The 19,504-nt window shown below is 35.0% G+C and overlaps 1 protein-coding gene across 3 annotated transcripts in view; it reads left to right on the plus strand.

The window, feature by feature from the left end:
- Akap6 (A-kinase anchoring protein 6) overlaps positions 1 to 19,504 on the plus strand; it is a 500,764-nt gene that overhangs the window by 329,891 nt on the left and 151,369 nt on the right. The gene's annotated exons all lie outside the window — the stretch shown is intronic.

The following is a 19,504-nucleotide window of genomic DNA, read 5'->3' on the forward strand; positions in this document are numbered from 1 at the left end:
TGTCCTTTTTTGGGGGGACCAGGCTCAAAGAAAGAAAACGTAAACAAAGAAAAGAGTGTACCATTAAGCAGAGTCTCACCTTCTCAGTTTCCAAGCAATGAGGGTCCAGATGTCCTGTTAGAAAAACAGGTTGCTTTGATCAGAGGGCCAGGTGGAATCCAACTACAGAAGAAGGGGAGGGGAACAAGACAGTAAGGAGCCAGAGATTGGAGAGGAAATGGGTTAGCAGGAGCTTATTCAGTCAGAATGGCACATGCATGAAAGCCCTGGAAAGGCAATTCTGAAAAAATGTTGGCAAATGAACAGAAAGGAGGTCAGAGGAGGAAGGGCATAGTGTCTCCAGAAATGAATAACAGGATGGCAGAATGAGAAAAAGCTTAGCATGTGCTGCAACCCCAGCCCTAAATTTCTAAGTTACTATAATCCCCCTATGAATCTCTAAATCATGATAATGGTAATAAATCATGTGCCTAATTGGGAGTCAGCACTAAGAGATGACCAGAAAAATGATCCTCTCAGTAAGATTTCATTCCTTTCCACAGGGAAAGAGGGATAGTGGTATGATCTGTAATAGGGCAAGGTAATCAGGGTGTATGGATAAGGAGCACACAGTGGTGGTGCACAGCCACCAAAGGTGCAGAATCAGTGCATTTCTGAAGCCATTAGGGCCAAGGAGATTTGAATGATTCCCTCACTACTGGGTATCTAGATACATGCTTAAATCATACTGTGTACTGAGCCTTGCAAAAAGTAACTGAATTGTGTACCTTATACAGTAGACTTGATATAGTAGATTCCAGCTGTCAGCTGTGTTAATTGTCTTTGTACTGGCAACTGCAGGGACTGACTGGAAATTGGAAGCCATTGTTTCAGGACTGCTGGCTATAGAAGATGCCTGGGATGGTTAGTAGTTTTGGCCATGAACTTGGAGCCAGAAAACTCCTGGCTGTTCTTCTCATTAGCTATATAACTTTGGAAAAACTAATTTATTTGATCTCTGGCTTCTGCCTCTATTTAGTAGGGATAGTAATACCTGATCTACTGGTTGCTATGATTATCAAATAAGATAATATACATGAAATCATAAGCCATAAAATATAATTTCTTATCAAAAGTATCAGTACTTTATTAGCAAGTGATTCCTGATCAAGCAAAACATTACTCTCAAAATTTAAGCATGTATCTAAATACCCAGTAGTGAGCTGCTCTAGGTGATAGTGAATTTACATCCAATTAATCTGTTAATTTGCATATTGTTTCAGAGCACAAATTGATACTTATTTCATAGAATAATAGATTATTTGAGATGGAACTATAAAATATAAATATCTAATTATGTAAAATATAAAAGTTTATAGTTCTCTTTAAATGTTCTGTGAAATGGCAGAGACGTTCATTATAAGTGTGGAAAAATGACTAGCAGTGGTATGATATTTATTATTTTTTGGAGAATATAGTTTTCTCTTAGGGCTGGTTCTAAATCTGTGAAGTTGCAGATTGAAGACAGCAGTGCATTTAACGTCAGTACGAAAGGATTTCTCACTGCTGTCTTTTTAATCTGGCACTTTTTTCTGTCTCAGAACTTCATTCAAATTGAAGTTCCAACAGTCTTTTTTTTTTTTTTTTTTTTGTAAAAAGGGCCAGTTTTATTTGATTCTTCATTTTCTTTCTTTTTTTTTCATACATTTTTATTTATTTTTTTATTTTTATTTTTTTGGGGGGGTGGTAATTTGAAGAAGCCAAGTGAATCGTCGAACAGATGTTTTGTGTTCTAGATTTGTCTGTTCCTCATGGTATCTCATAGTTTTTATCTCTATCCCCTATTTCCTATAAACTGGAAATTTGGTCTGGAGGCTTGCTCAGATTCAGATTAAATATTTTTGACAAATACACTCAAATGGCATCCCTTCATGTCAGGCTTTCCACTGTTTGTGATGCTAAAGTGGTGACAGTCCAATACCTTCTTTATATAGAGGAGATTTTCTTTGTAATTAACAGATAACCTTTGGGGCATTGTTTGGATATCATGTGAATATTTAGTTCCCTGTTAAAGATTTACTGTAGGATTTTCGATTCCAATGATGATTCTTGCTATAATCAATTATTTCTTTGGGAGTTACAAAATGTTTATTTCCTCATTCTATTATTTCTTATACTTTGTTAGCTGGCATTGTTTTTTAAATATATAAAACTTTCTCATATCAACTTTTTAGATGAGCTAATAAGTCCGTTTTTTAAAACACAAATGAAGCCAGATGTGGTGGTGCACACCTTTAATCTTTGTGACTCGGAGGCAGAGGCAGGAGTCTTGCAAGTTCAAGGCCAGCCTCAGCAACTTAGCAAGACCCTGTCTCAAAATAAAAAATAAATAGGGCTGGGGATGTAGCTTAGATTACCCCTGAGTTCAATCCTCAGTACAAACAAACAAACTTGCAAATTAAATGTTTTGCTTCCCTTTAAATCAAATTAAATATTTTTCTTTCTCTTTAGAGTGTAATTATAGTCCAATTGATCTTTATTTATTCACTATGCAATAATCAGGTACAATAATTTCTTTTGATGCATATATTTCACGCCTTTGTGAAAAAAAAGAGTCTTTTCATAACAACTGTGTCCTTTTGTTTGTTCTTTGTTACAAGATAACATCCCAGGTTCATCTTAGACTTTTCCTGCCCCAAATTTTTAAAAGACTTTTTAAAATGGTATCTTCCGCTCTTCTTAAATAGAAATAGGTTGTACCTACCAGCCTCTCTCTTTGCCTCAGTCATTTATCCATTTAGCTCCCAATTATTGAGTGTCAGAAACTAAGTGTCAAAAACCTGAGGATAACATCAAAGTAAATCTGGCTCATCTCCTACTTAGGTGAGCTGAATATCTACTAGTAGAATGAGATATGTTTTATGCTAGATATGTTTCATGTATCCAGGAAATTTAGGTGTGGCGGGGGGTGGGGGTGGGTCTTAAGCCTAAAGGAGTATGTGGAATGTGGAGTTGCAGAAATAAAGAAAAGTTTGAAAAGCAGAGATGGAAAAACTTGTGTACACGGGAGGACACAGTTTAGGTTAACGTGAGTATAGGTGAATTTTGCCATTTGTCAGAAAAGGAAGTCATGGGAGTGAACTAGGATCCAATCATGAAGTCCATTTAATTACTATGGTATGACATTCAATTTTTTTCTGAAGAAAATGGTAACCACTAAATGGTAACCACTTTTGTTCTTGATTGTCATTTTTTCATTTTAAAAATCATAACAATGTTTTGACTGAAAATGTGCTATGGGAAGCCTCATATAAAGGCCTTTCCTCATGTGAGCCAGCATAAGGAGAAATTTGGTCATACAGCTAGTGGGTTGGATGCTGAAAAAGCTCATGGACAAGGCACTAGCCACTCCTATGATTTGTTTCACAGAAAATCACAAGAAGTTTAAATGTTGCTTCATTATAAGAGTTGTTTCAACTTCCCATAACTATGGAAAATTCTATTCTTACCAGATATCTGTCTATCAAGCATAACATGCCTTTCTTCTTGGTTCTTCTGAAAATTATGGTAAAGTTATACCTCCATGGATTTCTTACATGGTCAATTTTAATTATATAAGCTACAGCAGAAAAGCAAAATGACCTAAACAACCAAAATGCTACTGAAAATCAAGGCCTAGGAGGTCATATTGAAAAGAGACTTCTCATGTTCTCATGCTCATTCTAAGGTTCCTTACTCTTGTTTTTGATACACTTACTGGAACTTTAGTTATCTAGCTTCTAAACTTAATTTAACATATGTGTAAGGTGAGACAAGCTACTAAAATCTGTCATATTGAGAAATGAAAGAAATAGCTGGGTATAATGATGCACTCCTAGAATCCCAGCTACTTAGGAGACTAAGTCAGGAGGATCACAAGTTTAAGGCCAGCCTCAGCAATGTAGTTAAACTGTCTCAAAATTAAAAAAAAAAAGGTGGGGGGGGCTGGGAGTGTAGGTCAGTGGTGAAGTACCCCTGGATTCAATTCCTGGCACTCTCTCCCCTACCAAAAAATAAAGAATTGCAAGAAATAGCTGTTCTGTCATGAAGGTAGTGGAGAGCATAAGCTTTAAAATCAGAAACTAGAACTCCAAAATCATTTTGGGTTTAAAAACATTCTGAGTAACAAAAAGCAGTCCCCATAATACTTGCAAGTATGATTGCATTGTAATCAATGTTTATATTTTAACAGTAATGCTTAGAACAGATTCTGTTTAGGGATATGAAATATCTCAGACTCACATTCCAAATGAAAAAAGTAAGATTCAAAGAAAAATTACTGGTACTTCAAGAAGTAAATTACTGCATCCTCTCCCCTTTGATAATTGATAGCTGAATTAGGTATGTTTTGGGGTCTCTGAGAATCAGCTTATGGAATCTGACCACTTATTAAGCATTTTCATTTTCTCTTGTTTCCTTTGTGATTTGAGCTTTTCTGTCCTGTTCAACCATTTTATGTGTTGTTCAACCATTATTCTCTACTATGACTTTGTGAATTCTATTTCCTACTATGCTCTGAATCTGATATATTTTCTCCATGTCTTAGTTCAGCTGGCTCTTTTATATCCACAGTTAAAGTTTCATAGAGACCACTAAAATTAAACATCATCACTTTAAATTAACATGTGTTACACAGAAGACTAATAGACTCCAGGATTTTCCTTTGCAAATTTTAGATAATCCCAACCCATTTATTAAGGTAAAGGAATCTCAGGAGACTTTGGTCAAAGCAACGCTTTTTTTTTTTTTTTTTTGATGCTCTCTGTCATGCATACCTTGTCTCTCAGATTGGCAACCCAAGGTGTTTTCAGTATTGGCCAAGGATCTCTGCTTTCTTTCCTTCCTTCCTTCCTACCTACCTACCTACCTACCTGCCTACCAGGTTTTTTGGTACCAGATTTGAACCCAGAGGCATTTAGCCACTGAACCTCATCTCTAGCCCTTTTTAAATTTTTTATTTTGACACAGGGTCTCTCTAAGTTGCTTAGGGCCTCACCAAGCTGCTGAGGCTGGCTTTGAACTTGGCATCATCCTACTCAGCCTCTCAAACCACTGGGATTACAGGCATGTGCTATCATGCCCAGCATGGATCTTTGCTTGTACCAAGGTCATTACTCTTCTAATCTGAGAACTATCAACATTGCTCATGGATTTTTACTCAACAACTCATTGATTCATTCAACACACAATTTTCTAGGCATTGGGGATACAATTATGAAGAAAAAAGATGTGGTCCCTGTTCTTGTAGAATTTACATTTCAGTGAGATATGGATTTAAAACAATCAAGTATGCAAACAAAAGTTACTCATTTAAATAAACATAATTTTAAGTTGTAATAAATATTAAGAAGAAAAGAAATAAAGATCAGAGAGAGAAAATACCTACCTTAGGTAAGATAATCATGGAAGTAACATTTAAAGTGAGACTTAAAAATATGAAGGTGTTAGCCATGTAAAAAGGAGAGAAAGAAATGGCACGTACCAGTAGGAAGGAGTTAGATTCATTAAAGGAACTGAAATTGAAAGAAGCTGAGTATAGCTAGAGTATGTGGGCAAGAGTAAGAGCAGCTCAGAAGGAGGGTGGAGTCATGCACAAGGCAGTTTTCTGGAGACCTGAGCCAAGGAGTGACATGTGGGTAACACACTTGTTAAAGGATTGAGGTTCAATCTTTCACTTAAAATAAATTTTAAGCATAACATTTAATATCTATCAGATATTACTTACTACTTAAGGGCAAAAAGAAAATAATCATTGAAATTTGACTTCTTTGGATGGAGCAATATTTAGGAACCTTTTCACAACTAATCTTTTGGCTTAGGAGATGGCAATATTTATCTTTTCAGTTTGACCCTAAAGTAAAGCTAGACCCCAAAAATGGAGTATATAAAATTTTAACATGTTCCTTACTTAGTATATCAGTATGCCTGAGAGATAGGAACTAAGCCATCAAAAAGGGAGGAAAAAAATGTGTATTTTTTTCTTAGTCTCCTCCAGATGGGATAGCATGGAGCTAGTAAGAAAATTCAAGAAAAAATAAGCAACACATCATGCTTTACAAATAGTAAACAACAGTGATAATCAATCTGTATAGTTATAAAGATGATACACTGCATAGAAATCACTGTTGTAGGGGTGTGTGTGTGTGTGTGTGTGTGTGTGTGTGTGTGTGTGTGTATGCTTTGTTACAGGATTACTGGAAAATAACCCTAGTAGTTCCTATTAATATTTGATAACCATTTATATTTCTTCTTTTGAGAAGTATCTGTTCAGTTCCCTTGCTTATTTATTGAGATATTTAGTTTGGGAGGTGTTAAGTTTTTTGAGTTCTTTGTATCTCCTGAAAATGATGCCCAATCTGAGGGGCAGGTGGCAAAGATTTTCTCCCGTTCCATAGGCTCCCCTTCACATTATTGTTTCCTTTGCTGTAAAAAAGCTTCTCAATTTGATTCCATCCCATTTGTTGACTTTTGATTTTACTTCTTGCACATAAGGTATCTTGTTAAGGAAGTTTGTTCCTGAGCCAACATGTTGGAGTGTTGGGCCTACATTTTCTTCTAGAAGGTGCAGGGGTTTTGCTCTAATTCCTAGGTCTTTAATTTACTTTTGTGTTGAGTTTTGTGCAGGATGAGAGATAGGGGTTAAATATCATTTTACTATATATGATTCCCAGTTTTCTCAGGACCATTTGTTGAAGAGGCTATCTTTTCTCCAATGTATGTTTTTAACATCTTTGTCTATTATTAGATAACTATATTTATGGAACTAAACAGATACTTCTAAAAGAAGAAATACAAATGGTCAACAAATATATGAAAAAATGTTCAACATTTGTGCATGGCGAGAGAAAGGGATTCAGTTTCATTTTGTTGCATATGGATTTCCAATTTTCCCAGCACCATTTGTTGAAGGTGCTATCCTTCCTCCATTGCATGTTTTTAGCCCCTTTATCAAATATAAGAAAGTTGTAATTTTGTGGATTGGTTTCTGTGTCCTCTATTCTGTACCATTGATCCACCTGCCTGTTTTGGTACCAGTACCACGCTGTTTTTGTTACTATTGCTTTGTAGTACAGTTTGAACCGGACTATTCCCTGAGGACCTTAAAAGAGCATACTATAGGGATACTGCCACATCAATGATCACAGCAGCACAATTCACAATAGCTAGACTGTGGAACCAACCTAGAAGCCCTTCAATAGATGAATGGATACAAAAAATGTGGCATCTATACACAATGGAGTATTATGCAGCACTAAAAAATGACAAAATCATGGAATTTGCAGGGAAATGGATGGCATTAGAGCAGATTATGCTAAGTGAAGCTAGCCAATCCTTAAAAAACAAATGCCAAATTTCTTCTTTGATTTAAGGAGAGCAACTAAGAACTGAACAGGGGGAAAGAGCATGAGGAAAATATTAACATTAAACTGAGACGAGTGATGGGAGGGAAAGGGAGAGAGAAGGGAAATTGCATGGAAACGGAAGGAAACCCTCATCGTTATACAAAATCACATATATGAGGTTGTGAGGGGAAAGGGGGGGGAGGGAGAGAACAGAACAACAACAGATGAGGTAGAGAGGGAAGATGGGAGGGGAGAGGAGGGGGGATAGTAGGGGATAGGAAATACAGCAGAATACAACAGTCACTAATATGGCATTATGTAAACATTGTGAATGTGTAACTGATGTGATTCTGCAATTTGTATTTGGGGTAAAAATGGAAATGCATAACTCACTTGAATCAAATGTATGAAAGATGAAAAAATAAAAATAAAAAAAAGAAAAAATGTTCAACATCTCTAGCAATTACAGAAATGCTAATTAAAACTACATTGAAATTTCATCTCAGAATGGCAATTATCAAGAATACAAGAAACAAGTGTTGGTAAGGATGTGGGGAAAGGGTACACTTATACATTGTTGGTGGGACTGCAAACTGGTGCAATTACTCTGGAAAGCAGTATAGAGATTCCTCAGAAAACTTGGGAATGAAATCATCATTTGACCCAGTTATTCTTCTCCTGGGTGTATATAATTGGAAGGATTTAAAATCAGCATATTACAATGATACAGTCACATCAATGTTTATAGCAGCACAATTCACAATAGCTAAGCTGTAGAGCCAACCTAGGTACCCTTCAACAGGTAAATGGATAAAGCAAATGTGGTATATATACACAATGGTGTATTATTCAGCCATAAGAAGAAAACTTTATGACATTTGCTGGTAAATGGATGGATTTGGAGACTATCAGGCTAAGTGAAATAAGCCAATCCTCAAAACCACATTTCTCTCCCCTATGGAGTGGGGGAGAAGAATAGAATTAGACAAAGGAAAATGGATTAGACAAAGGAAAATGAAGGGAAGGAATGGAGATAGGAAAAGGAAAGACAGTGGAATGAGTCTGACATAACTTTCTTATATACATATATAAATGCACTACAGTGAATCTCACCGTCGTGTACATCCACAGAAAAGAATTTAAAAAAAAAAACCTATGGGTAAATGGAAGAAAGATCAAAAAAGGGAGGGGAGTAGGATGTTATGGTTTAGATGTGAGGTGTCCCCGCCATTGTATGAGACAATGTGAGAGACTTCAGAGGGGAAATGATTGGGCCATGAGAACCTTAACAAAATCAGTGAATTAATCACCTGATGGGATTAACTGAGTGAGAACTGAAGGCACGTGGGATGTAGTTGGAGAAGGTAGGGCATTGTGAGGCATGACTTTGGGGTATATATTTGTATCTGGTAAGTAGAGATCTCTCTCTGTCTCTCTCTGTTTCGTGATCATCATGTGAGATGCTTCCCTCTACCACACTTCTTTGCCATGATGTTCAGCCTCACCTTGACCCCTGAGGAATGGAGCCTACTGTTTATGGTCTGAGACCTCTGAAACTATGAGCCCCCAGTTATTCTGGTCAGGTTTTTAAGTCACAGCAGTGAAAAAGCTGAGTAGGACACAGCGGGTGGAGAAAACAAAGGGGAAAGAGAAGTACTGGGTCAGGATTAGAATAAGATATATTCTATGCTTTTATAATTATGTCAAAATGGATTCTGCTGTCATATATAACTAAAAATAACCAATAAAAGAAAAAAAATATTTGATGAACTTATAGAAAGTAGGAAGAATTATTGGATTTGTTTCCAGTTTTAGTTTATGCTTTGGAGGTTTACTTTTGAGGTTATTATAGCAACATCAATTTACAAAAGAACTTTAAATCAAGATCTGGTTTAAGAACATTACATTTTGGGTTTTGAGGGCAGTATTGTGGTAACTGTTCATCACACACACACACACACACACACACACACACACACACACATATATATATATATATATATACAATATATAGCAACTTCTGAGGCTTTGGGATCTTCCCTGACTATGGGAATTTAAGCCCCCTGAAAAATCCCAGTTTCACATAGTGTCCTCCTCTTGGAGGTCCAGACCCCACTGGACCAAGACCCCAAGGGCTGGACCAAGATGAGTCTTAGGCATAGATGAGAAATGAAAAAGGTAGACACCTAAGACTTGGATGTGCTTACCCAGGTTCTCCCTGCCACGCCTGTGCAAGTAGATTTCTAGCCACAGCTTTTCTTAAAATTATCATGTAGGTTAATGCGTCTCAATTTTAAGTAAAGAATATTAAAATTTGTTCAATTAGAAGTAATCCATGTTACAATATTAATGTCTATGATTATTTAGTATGAATTAGTGTATCAGACGTCTTTGTAATTCAACAACTAACAAGAGTCAGAATCTGGGAGATGGCCAAAAGTAGTGGGAAGTCTTTGTGCTATTATATGTAACGCTTTTATATATAGCTTTGAAAATTACTATAATATTTTGTCCAAAATTTAGGGTCCTTAATTTACTCATAGTAAATCTTCTCTGCTTCCATTAGAATTTTCCAAGCACAGTATCAGCCTTTACATTATTATTATGACTTTAGTAAATTGATTGATAACCAATATATAAAAAACAAAGATTTCTTGTAACATCAAATATAGCTTTAAATAAAATACAAATTCAAATACAAATATAGCTTTAAATAAAATTTTGTTGTAGTTTTTAAAATGACTCTTCTGATTTTCTCTTTTCTTCATCATCGAATATTTCTCATTTATCAGTGGATCACATCTCGGATTAATATCTAGATAAAATGTATTTTCTCCCTTTTAAATACTTCTATAGTCTCATCTGTTTTTATGGCATGTTACTGCATGTCTCCAGAGGCACACAGCATTTTTGTTTTCAAGTAAATTTATATTAGTTACAGTCTCCAGCTGTTTTAGATATAGGATCATTTCCTGTTGGTACTGTTTCCAGGACAGTTCTTTTTTCTCCTCACAAAAATGAAAAATGTAATTTAACAAAGACATCCTATAATTGCCTTCATATCGAGCAAGGTATCTAGCAATCTAAATACTTTATTTTATTTAAAACATCTGTCTACATAATATCTAGTGATTGTCCAGGGCTATATCATCCTTGGGAAAGGCAGCTGCTGCCATTTTTATTTAATTTATAGGAAACCAACAAAAATGCCTCCTTAGTATTGAGTCTTCTGCCACTATATCATATGAGATTTTTAAAAAATGAGAGTAGTTTACCTCTTTGGTGCTTGCAAATAATTTAGTCTTTGTTAGATTGGGATAGACCATTATTTTAAAAATCACTATGGAAACATTCTGTAAGAATGGTAGTCAGCTTTTAAGCTTTTGTTTTACATACACACACACACACACACACACACACACACACACACACACACCTCAAAGTATCATAGTAAAAATGGTGGCATGCTGTTCTACTAATGTAACTAATCTCACACTGGAATCACATTTTAATTGCGAAGCTTTCTTAATGTCATTTGCAGTGTATTTTCTTTTCATGTATAATAAAAATGTAAAGTCTTCTATTGTGAAGCTTTTTTGCTGATTAGAGCAGTCAGTTGATATTTTGTTACCTTTTAGAAAATGCATAGAGAAAGATGGCAGCTTCTACAAAAGCTCTTTGTCTTGGGAGTGATACTGAATTTTGCTTATAGAGAAACCCATTTGTAAATTCTATTTATTGTGCATGACCCTTAGAGCCTAAAATGAAGTGTTTGACTTTTAATAGCATCCATTTAGGCATAACTGAATGCCAAAAACAACAGATATCTAGCCTTACAATAGTGTGTCTAAATGAGAAAGTTTACCTTTTCCAGGGAAGTAATCAAAATATTCCTCTTTGGAACACTAAGAATATGAAAGGGAAATGATTATGGTTCCCTAGTGACATACTGTTATGATTGACAGGAAAAACCAACATGCGTGCCACCTGAGACATCTTGTTCAGGAACTTTCTGGAGGGTAGTAAATTGGTGTTGGCACAAACACAAAAAAATAAAATGACTTGATTCAGCACTTTTCAATTCTAAATCCCCAAACACTAAAGAAAGAAGTAAATATTCATCAAATGATCAAAATTTATATTGATTTTTATTCTACATTAGCAGCTCAAAGTCGAGATTCTTGACAGGGTAGATGTCGGTTTGAATGATTCTCTTTGAAATGAGGATATAGGCACTGAGCCTGAGTGCTACCATGCATTCCTGAACCATAGGCCCTGATTATTAGAACCCTAGGAGGCTAAATTTTTAAAAGAACAGTATAAAGGCACACTTGTTCAGTTCTGTTTTGATAACTAAATTGTTATTATTAGTATGTAAAATAATTCTTGTTGTTCCTGCTTCATTCCTCCTTTTCCATCACCATCTAAGGGTAACTATTTTATAGAATTTCAAAGAAACTGGAGTGCATGTCATAGTTATAGAGTTAATAGTAGCATTTGCCAGCATAGTTGTTCTTGGGAAGGAAATGCCAGTCCTGCAGGGCAAAAAAACTATGATTGTATCTTCACAATATACATTTTTAATTTTTAGTTTCTACCAGAAAGTAAATAAGGATTTTTCCTTAGTGGAATTTGAAGATGAGAATAAGAAAAGTGCCATAGAATATAAATACAGACCTGATGCCTGTTTCGTCGTGCAGAGATTTGCCAAGGAAACAGTAATGGAGAGACGTTGAAAATTCTAATCATCCCCTCCAGTCCACACAGTGTAATCACACTTCCTTCCCACCCTGGCTCATGACATAAAATGCTGAATTTTTAATAAGTTTAACTACTTGCATTATCAAAATAGAGGGAGTGATGGATGAAACACTTCACAATTCACAAATGCAATTGTGTGATATGCTTGTTTTTCATGTTTGTCAGATGGAGGTATTTTTGTTGTTGTATTTTTAGTAAACATCTGTGATTAAACTAGAGGAAGAGAACATTTTTCTTTACACACAAATACATAAGGCATAATTAAAATAGTATTGCTGTTAATTTCTCCACTTTGTTTAAATGCTTACCATTTAATAAATATCATTAAGGATGTAGTTTTAAAATTGAATTTCCTAAACGTTATAGTGAATGTTTTTAATGATTTGCAAACAAGTCAATAAAAATTAAAATCTTTTATAGGTACAAATATAATATTCCAACTTAAATGAGTTATCTATCACATATAGACATGAGAGTTATAATAAATCTTGATGATCTAAAGCTAGGTTTTCTGAAGTTACCACTATGGTTATATGTTTCTGTACTGATGTACAAAGATTAGTATATGCAATAGTCTTTAATGACTAACAATATTAAAATAGTTTTGAAAGTCCTTGTTAAATATATATGTGTGTGTGTATTTAATTTTTAACAAGGGAAATACATTTTTAAGACTTTTATAATTCTCTTACCCAATAATAAAAAGAACATTTAACAAATTTACTAATTGTTTTTTGGCAACATTTTTAATGGTAATATTAGCCTTATTCTTGAATGAATATTTGAACTCCCTTTACATACCATTAATTTTTCTGTGATTCTAGATTATATTATCCCTGAGGATAGATACTGTGTCTGACCCATGTTTCTATCTTGTACAGTGTCTTACATATAAGATACACAAGATGTATTTGTTGAATGAATAAATGAAGGCCCTTAACCACCTTACTCAAAAAAAAAAAAAAAAAAAGTTACTTCTTTAAACCTTATGACTCCCTGTTCTGACTATGCAGAAAGAAGTTTTGACATTCTACCTAGTTGTGCATTTAAGGCTGGAAGAATGACATGACATGAGATTCTTATTCATTGTGATGACAAATGCTATTTGTATTTAACCAGAATATAGCTAATCATGGATATGTGAGTTGATTTTCATAGAAAGCTTGTTTCTGAACAAAGGAAATGCACTTTGAATTCTGTCCCAAAGGTGAGTTATTTTAGGAAATTATGAACTGCCAACAATGACAAAGAAAAGCAAAAATATAAAAAACTTAAACAGATCTTAGGTAAAAATGCTGCAAAGGTGAGAAATCTAAATCCTAGAATGAGTATGAGGAATTCTGCCAAAGAAAAGAGTAAATATTTCCAAGTGCAGATTCTAATCAACCCTGGAAGTTCTTGGCAAGACCCGTGGAGGTCTTGAGACCTGATAGTGTTTTTAGAAAAAGGAAGCAATCTGGGCCAGTGGATAGGAGGAATACTACTGAGGGTAAGGAAGGGAGGCATGGTAAATATTTGTTTAAAGCAGTAAAGGAAAAGGTGTATGCTTAGCTTTAAAAAGACCAAGTAGTAGAAGTAGGAAAATATCCCCCAAATAATAAAACTATTGCTAGAAAAATAGAGTTTACCCCATCCTATTAAAGAATCCTCATGATTTTCCTAAGCTGATACACAGTCTTCCAAATACAAACTGTGGCATTGTTGATATTGCCTCCAAATGCCCACATGACTCATAAATTAGAGGTTTTCTTTTCTCCTTTTTTTTTTCTAGAAAATAGTAAACAAGTTATATATTTCAATCATTTTCTTTTTCTGCCAAAGAAACAATTGTCTCCTGAGGGAGTACAGAGCCAACAATTTAAAATATCAAGCTGAGGCTACAACCTTCAAACTTTTATTTCTTTGTACATTTTAATCCATTGAAGTTATTCAAACTCATTAAAATTTGAGTCAATGTGTATAGAATGTGTATCACATACATGGGTCATGAAGGGTGTTAGGGATACAGAAGTAAACATGTAAACAGAAGAGTCTGCCCTCATGGACCTTCCAATCCACTGGAGCAGGAAGAACAACATAAAATAAATAATATATCTGGCTACATGTGGTAAAATTGTAGAAAGGAGGATAGGCATTGCTAGCGGTGGGAGTAAGTTGCAGTTTTAGGTTGTAGGTCAGGGAAGACCTTGCTGACAAGATGACATTTTAGCAGACCCAAAGAAGGTGAGACACTGAGCTATCAGGCAAACAAGAGCAAATGCCCTTAAGAGTGTGCCCACAAGCCCTGTTGGAGCAGGTGATAATGGGTAGAGGACTGAGGAAAGATCAGTACATAGGGAATATGAGCAAAAACCTGATTGGAGGATGTTGAAGATAAGAGAGAAACTGGAATCAGCAAGTATAGACAATGCATAGTGGTTTTGCCACAATGAAGAATAAAGAAATGGGGAGAACAGATCAGTGTCAATTGATATTTAGGAATTATTTTTTCTTTTTTTCAACTATAGTAAAAGCTACAGTTTTGGGGTAGTGGGAAAGATAATGTATTAATATGAATAATACAATAGAGGATAAAATTTGATTCAGGAGAAAAAGATGATTTTCATTGATGATCATCTTTGAGGGAGTCTGGTGCAAATGGAGCGATAAACTTTAGTAGAAAAATGGACAACTTCCACAGAAACAGAAAGGAAAGTAGAGGATCTGGACCTAGATGCAGGTAGCTGGGTGAATTTGATGGTAACCTATAAAGTTTAGTATGAGAGAGAGCAGGAAGCTCTGCAATGATATGAATTAAGAAAGAGTGAAATTAATTTTAATATTTCCAGGATATATAATAACACAAAAAGGATGGTAGAACATAGAGTGTAAGGAAATTAGTGATGTTTCTTAACTAAATTAGTACTTTTTAAGAACAAGTTTAAGGCATGTGACTAAATATGTTTATAATAGTGATTGTATGTATAATCCTTGAAGATTATTAAATTTACTAAAATTTTTCTACCCCCAAAATGACTCCATTTACTATGAGCTATTTTGTTTATTAGTCAGACACACAAGATCAGAGGGAAGTTTATAGTTGAGTCATTATTCAGGCCCCAAAGAAGATCATTGAATTTAAGTCACCACATACCAAGCCAAATTTAAAGAAAATATTTTAGAACTCTGTGTCTTGTATCCTGATTAAATTATTAATTTGTAGTCCAAATTCAAAGAGGGGTACCTCTTGTGACTTAGGCACTAGGTGCATACAAAATAAAGGGGGAAAACATGCTACTAATGATAAATAGCAAAGCAATTGTATTAAATCTTAGATGAAAAGCCACGTGTCTAACTTTATTGGTTTGCCACAACAAAATACAACAGATAGGATGGTTAAATAAAAGAAATTTGTATCTCACAGTTCTGAAGGTTGAAAGTCCAAGATTAAGGTATCTATAAGTGTTATTTCTGGTAAGGCCTCTTTCCTTGGCTTGTAGATGACCATCTTCTCAAAGTATCACATGGCCTCATATGTGTCTCCTCTTCTTATGAGGACACCAGTACAATTGGATTATGGTCCTACCCAAGAGACCTCATTTAGCTTTAATTACCTCAAGATCCTATATTGAAATATAGACACATTGGGGCTTAGGGCTTCAATGTATTAATTTGGAGGTAAAGGGACATGATTCAGTATATATGTTAAAGGTTTACTGGAGGTATTAGTCATAGGAATCTTTCAGGTATTCCCTATGTCTGGAAGGCTGGATTTCCAGCCTCATGGGAACAGATAATTCCCTTCTCACTGTGCTGTTCTCAAAGTACAAGTGACAGGAGCTATGTAAGCATATTTGTTCTAATTCATTGGATGACTATTTTGTCAAGACAGAAGAAGAGAGATGAGGGAAGATTAAGGCTATCACAGAAACATTGACAACTTTGGTGGCATTTCCTCAGTATCTAAATTCCCTAACCTGACTTTCTCCACACTCTATCCTTTTCTATTTTATTTTCTTCATTTAAATGCCCCAAAGCTCTGTTCTCCATTCTCTGTTCTCCATTAAGCAGATTATATTCTTTCTTGACTTTAGGCCCTTATAAAAAGGAGTTAGTCTGCCTATAAAGGTATCTGTCTGCACTTATAACCCAGGAACTTGGGAGACTAAGACAGGAGGATCATAAGTTCATGAGCAGCTTTGGCAACTTAGTGAGTCCCTGTCTCAAAATAAAAAATAAAAAGGGCTGGGAATGTAGCTCAGTGGTAGAGTGCTCTTGGGTTCAATCCCCAGGCGTGGGGGTAAAGAAACTAACTGATTCTTCTTCTGACGAAGTCATACCCATTATCTCAGTTCTAGCACAAATACCACTTCTAGCAAGTCTTTAATAACCACACTAACTTTTAGGAAATTAATTGGGAGGAGAGCAGAGGGGTAGGAGTGATCAAGAGAGGAGATACGTGTTAGAAGATAATTATACTGCAGGTGAGAGATAATAAAGGCTTGTACTAGGCTGGCAGCAGTACAGATTGGAAAGACAGACTGGAGAGACATTTTAGAAGACAAATCAACAACTCATGGAGTAACTTGTGGTAATGAAGAGGAAGAGGCAAGAGGAAGAGTCAAGTTACGTTCCTGATCTGAGCAATAGATGATACCATTTAATTAAATGGAAAGTATGAAAAGATCTGGGGTGGGTAGTAAAGATGAGAATAAAGAGTTCTTTTTTGAACAGTAAATTCTAAAGTAATCCAAGTAGTGATGGCACATGATTAGTTGGACATTTTAATGTGGAGTTCAGAGGTCAAAATTAGAAGGCATTACTGTATCGATAGCAATAAAAGGAATAAAAGAGGTTATAAAGGAAAGAGTTCCAGAATCAAGCTCCGACACAACCAGTAACATCAGTTGTGATACAAAAAGATCAATCAATGAACAACACCTAAAATGAAATTGGGGGTGGTGGAGAAGGAAAGAAGTAGAACAATTGAGAATCTATTGTATTGGGTCAGGCAATGGTTTAATGCAGGCCTAGAATAGGGTGATGTGAGATCTGATCCTTTTTCTCTTCTCATCATACTCTCTCTCTTCATGAAATTCTCACTTTATCTAATTTCATCTGCTGCCTCTAGGTTTGTATTTTGGTTCTAATATTTAAACATACTTGATGAACATCTTTCTCTGATTGTCCCACTCAGTGCTTCAAAATAAAAGACACAAATCTAGTTCATCTACCCATCCTGTTCTTACTCCAGTTCAAGGCACCATAGGCCTCCCAGCAGCCTAGAAATGAGGTAGATGCACAGAGTCTTGTTCTATTTTTTATTTCTTTAATTATTAAGTTGCCAAATATTATTGATTATATGTCATTAATATTAATCAGATTGTTTCCATATGTAAAAATATAGTCACTTTTTAAAGTATCCACTATTATCATAGATGATAATAAAATTCTTTTAATAGGGAAATTGTTGTATTTTGAGAACTGTACTTTTTGAAATATTTCTTCTAAAATACATCTTTAGACTAAGATATGGTATAAGAAAAATTTAAAACAGTCTGCAGAGAGATTTAGGCTAGAAAAGCCATTCAACCTTAGCAAAAGGAACTACTGTGGTTCTATTTTTATCAGCACATTTAAGAATGAATCACTGAGAGCAGGAATAGAAATAGAGATAGATAGGAAAGACCTGGGCCATGTAATTCATTTCCTTGTTAGTGCACTGAAGTTTCTGTACCAAATGCCTGTGAAATATTCTGCAATAAAAGTCTTAGATTATGACATTTCAGTCGTTTTTGTTAAGTAACTATCTTTGGAGTTGTTCTCAGCTTTGTTCTCTAAACTCCTTTTCATGTATGCCTGTCATGTGAAAGGTGTTTTACTTTGTACACAAAAATGACCAAGGATCACAAAGGGATGACCACTGATTATTTTCCATAGTGATAATGAGTCTGCATTGCTTCCCTCTTTTTGATCCTTTTAGTGGCACACATACGTGAGATCAAGCCATGGTCTAGCATGTTACTTAGGATAATTTAAAAATAACAGAAACATCTACATACCAAACATGCCTCTAATGGCACAGATGCATTATTGTAATAGAGTTTCCCGTGGAATACTTAGTATAGGATGATCTTATTGTGCCTACAGCTTTGCAATGGAAGGGAGGGGACAACACATGGGAAGAGTACTGTTTTTAAATTGTTTGTTATCTCTATTATTTGTCACATAAAAAACTTGTATGCTTTTTTTAAAAAAAAACTATATTGTTTTTCTAATTATTGACTCTTTATGTTGTTTTATCTTTAAAAATATATTCCTAGATCAGTAGGTGTAATTCTTCCAGGTCCCGTGGTATTTGCAAACCTCTTAGCTTGCACTCTTCTATATATGCCATTAACATTCTGCATACTCCTCTTCCACATCATTAATAAAGATGCAAAATAACACTGGATTTAGCATTTCCTTTGTCCTGTTCACCAGTCACACCTCCTATTCCCAACTGGATATACTCCATGTAACATTATACTTTGTTTATAGTGTTAAGACATAATTCTTAATCCAGATGTCTCTATTCTTATTCAAGCCAATTGGTCTAAGCAAGAAAAGTTCACATGAACCAATATACAAATTAGTTTTGAACTACTTTATGAAACTTTAACTGTGTAACTATAATATTTAACATTGTTTCTTTAAGTTCTTCCTCAGCAATGGAGAGCACTCATAATTAGCTGTTTGGAAAAAAAAAAAAAAACAGAAATTCTAGAATAGTTTGAGACCTTACTTCTTACAAGATAACCATTTTTCTTCACAGAATTCTAATTCAGCCTTTTAAGCAGCCACCATTGTATAACATTTTTTTCTCCTTAGTCTATTCTGTAAAACTATAGATCAGATAAAAGGTTTTGGTTGGCTCTGGAGACTAAGAAGAGGTCATGTCTTCCTTGACTTTTCTTACATTTTGTAGAATTCTGGTGACTATTCAACAGCTGACCCACAACTGTTTTTCTTAGGAGACTATTAATAAAAATAGAAGTCTTAAGGCTTATTAGAAATGTTAGTGGATGTGCTTGGATTTAGTAAATCACACTAAAAGAAAAATAAGAGTGCTTTGGTCCACGGTGTACATGAACTCAGTATTGTCCCTTCCTCTTTACCATGGACAAGTTTGCCCCTGAGGAGGCTTCATTCTCCATCTCATCTGGCATTCTAGGGAACCCTAAAGCCACAGGGATTATAACAGCTGCAATAAATAAAGCATCTATTTAATACATTTCCATGCCAAATATTATTCAGCATTCTTTTGAATGCATTGGTTTGATAGAAAACAGCATAGTGAACTTACTACCTCTTCTTTACAGGAAGCCCAAATAACTATGAAAGATTTAATAATCCAAACCTGC

Source organism: Callospermophilus lateralis, chromosome 3 (assembly GCF_048772815.1).
Source record: "Callospermophilus lateralis isolate mCalLat2 chromosome 3, mCalLat2.hap1, whole genome shotgun sequence".
In the NCBI taxonomy this organism is placed as follows: Eukaryota; Metazoa; Chordata; class Mammalia; order Rodentia; family Sciuridae; genus Callospermophilus; species Callospermophilus lateralis.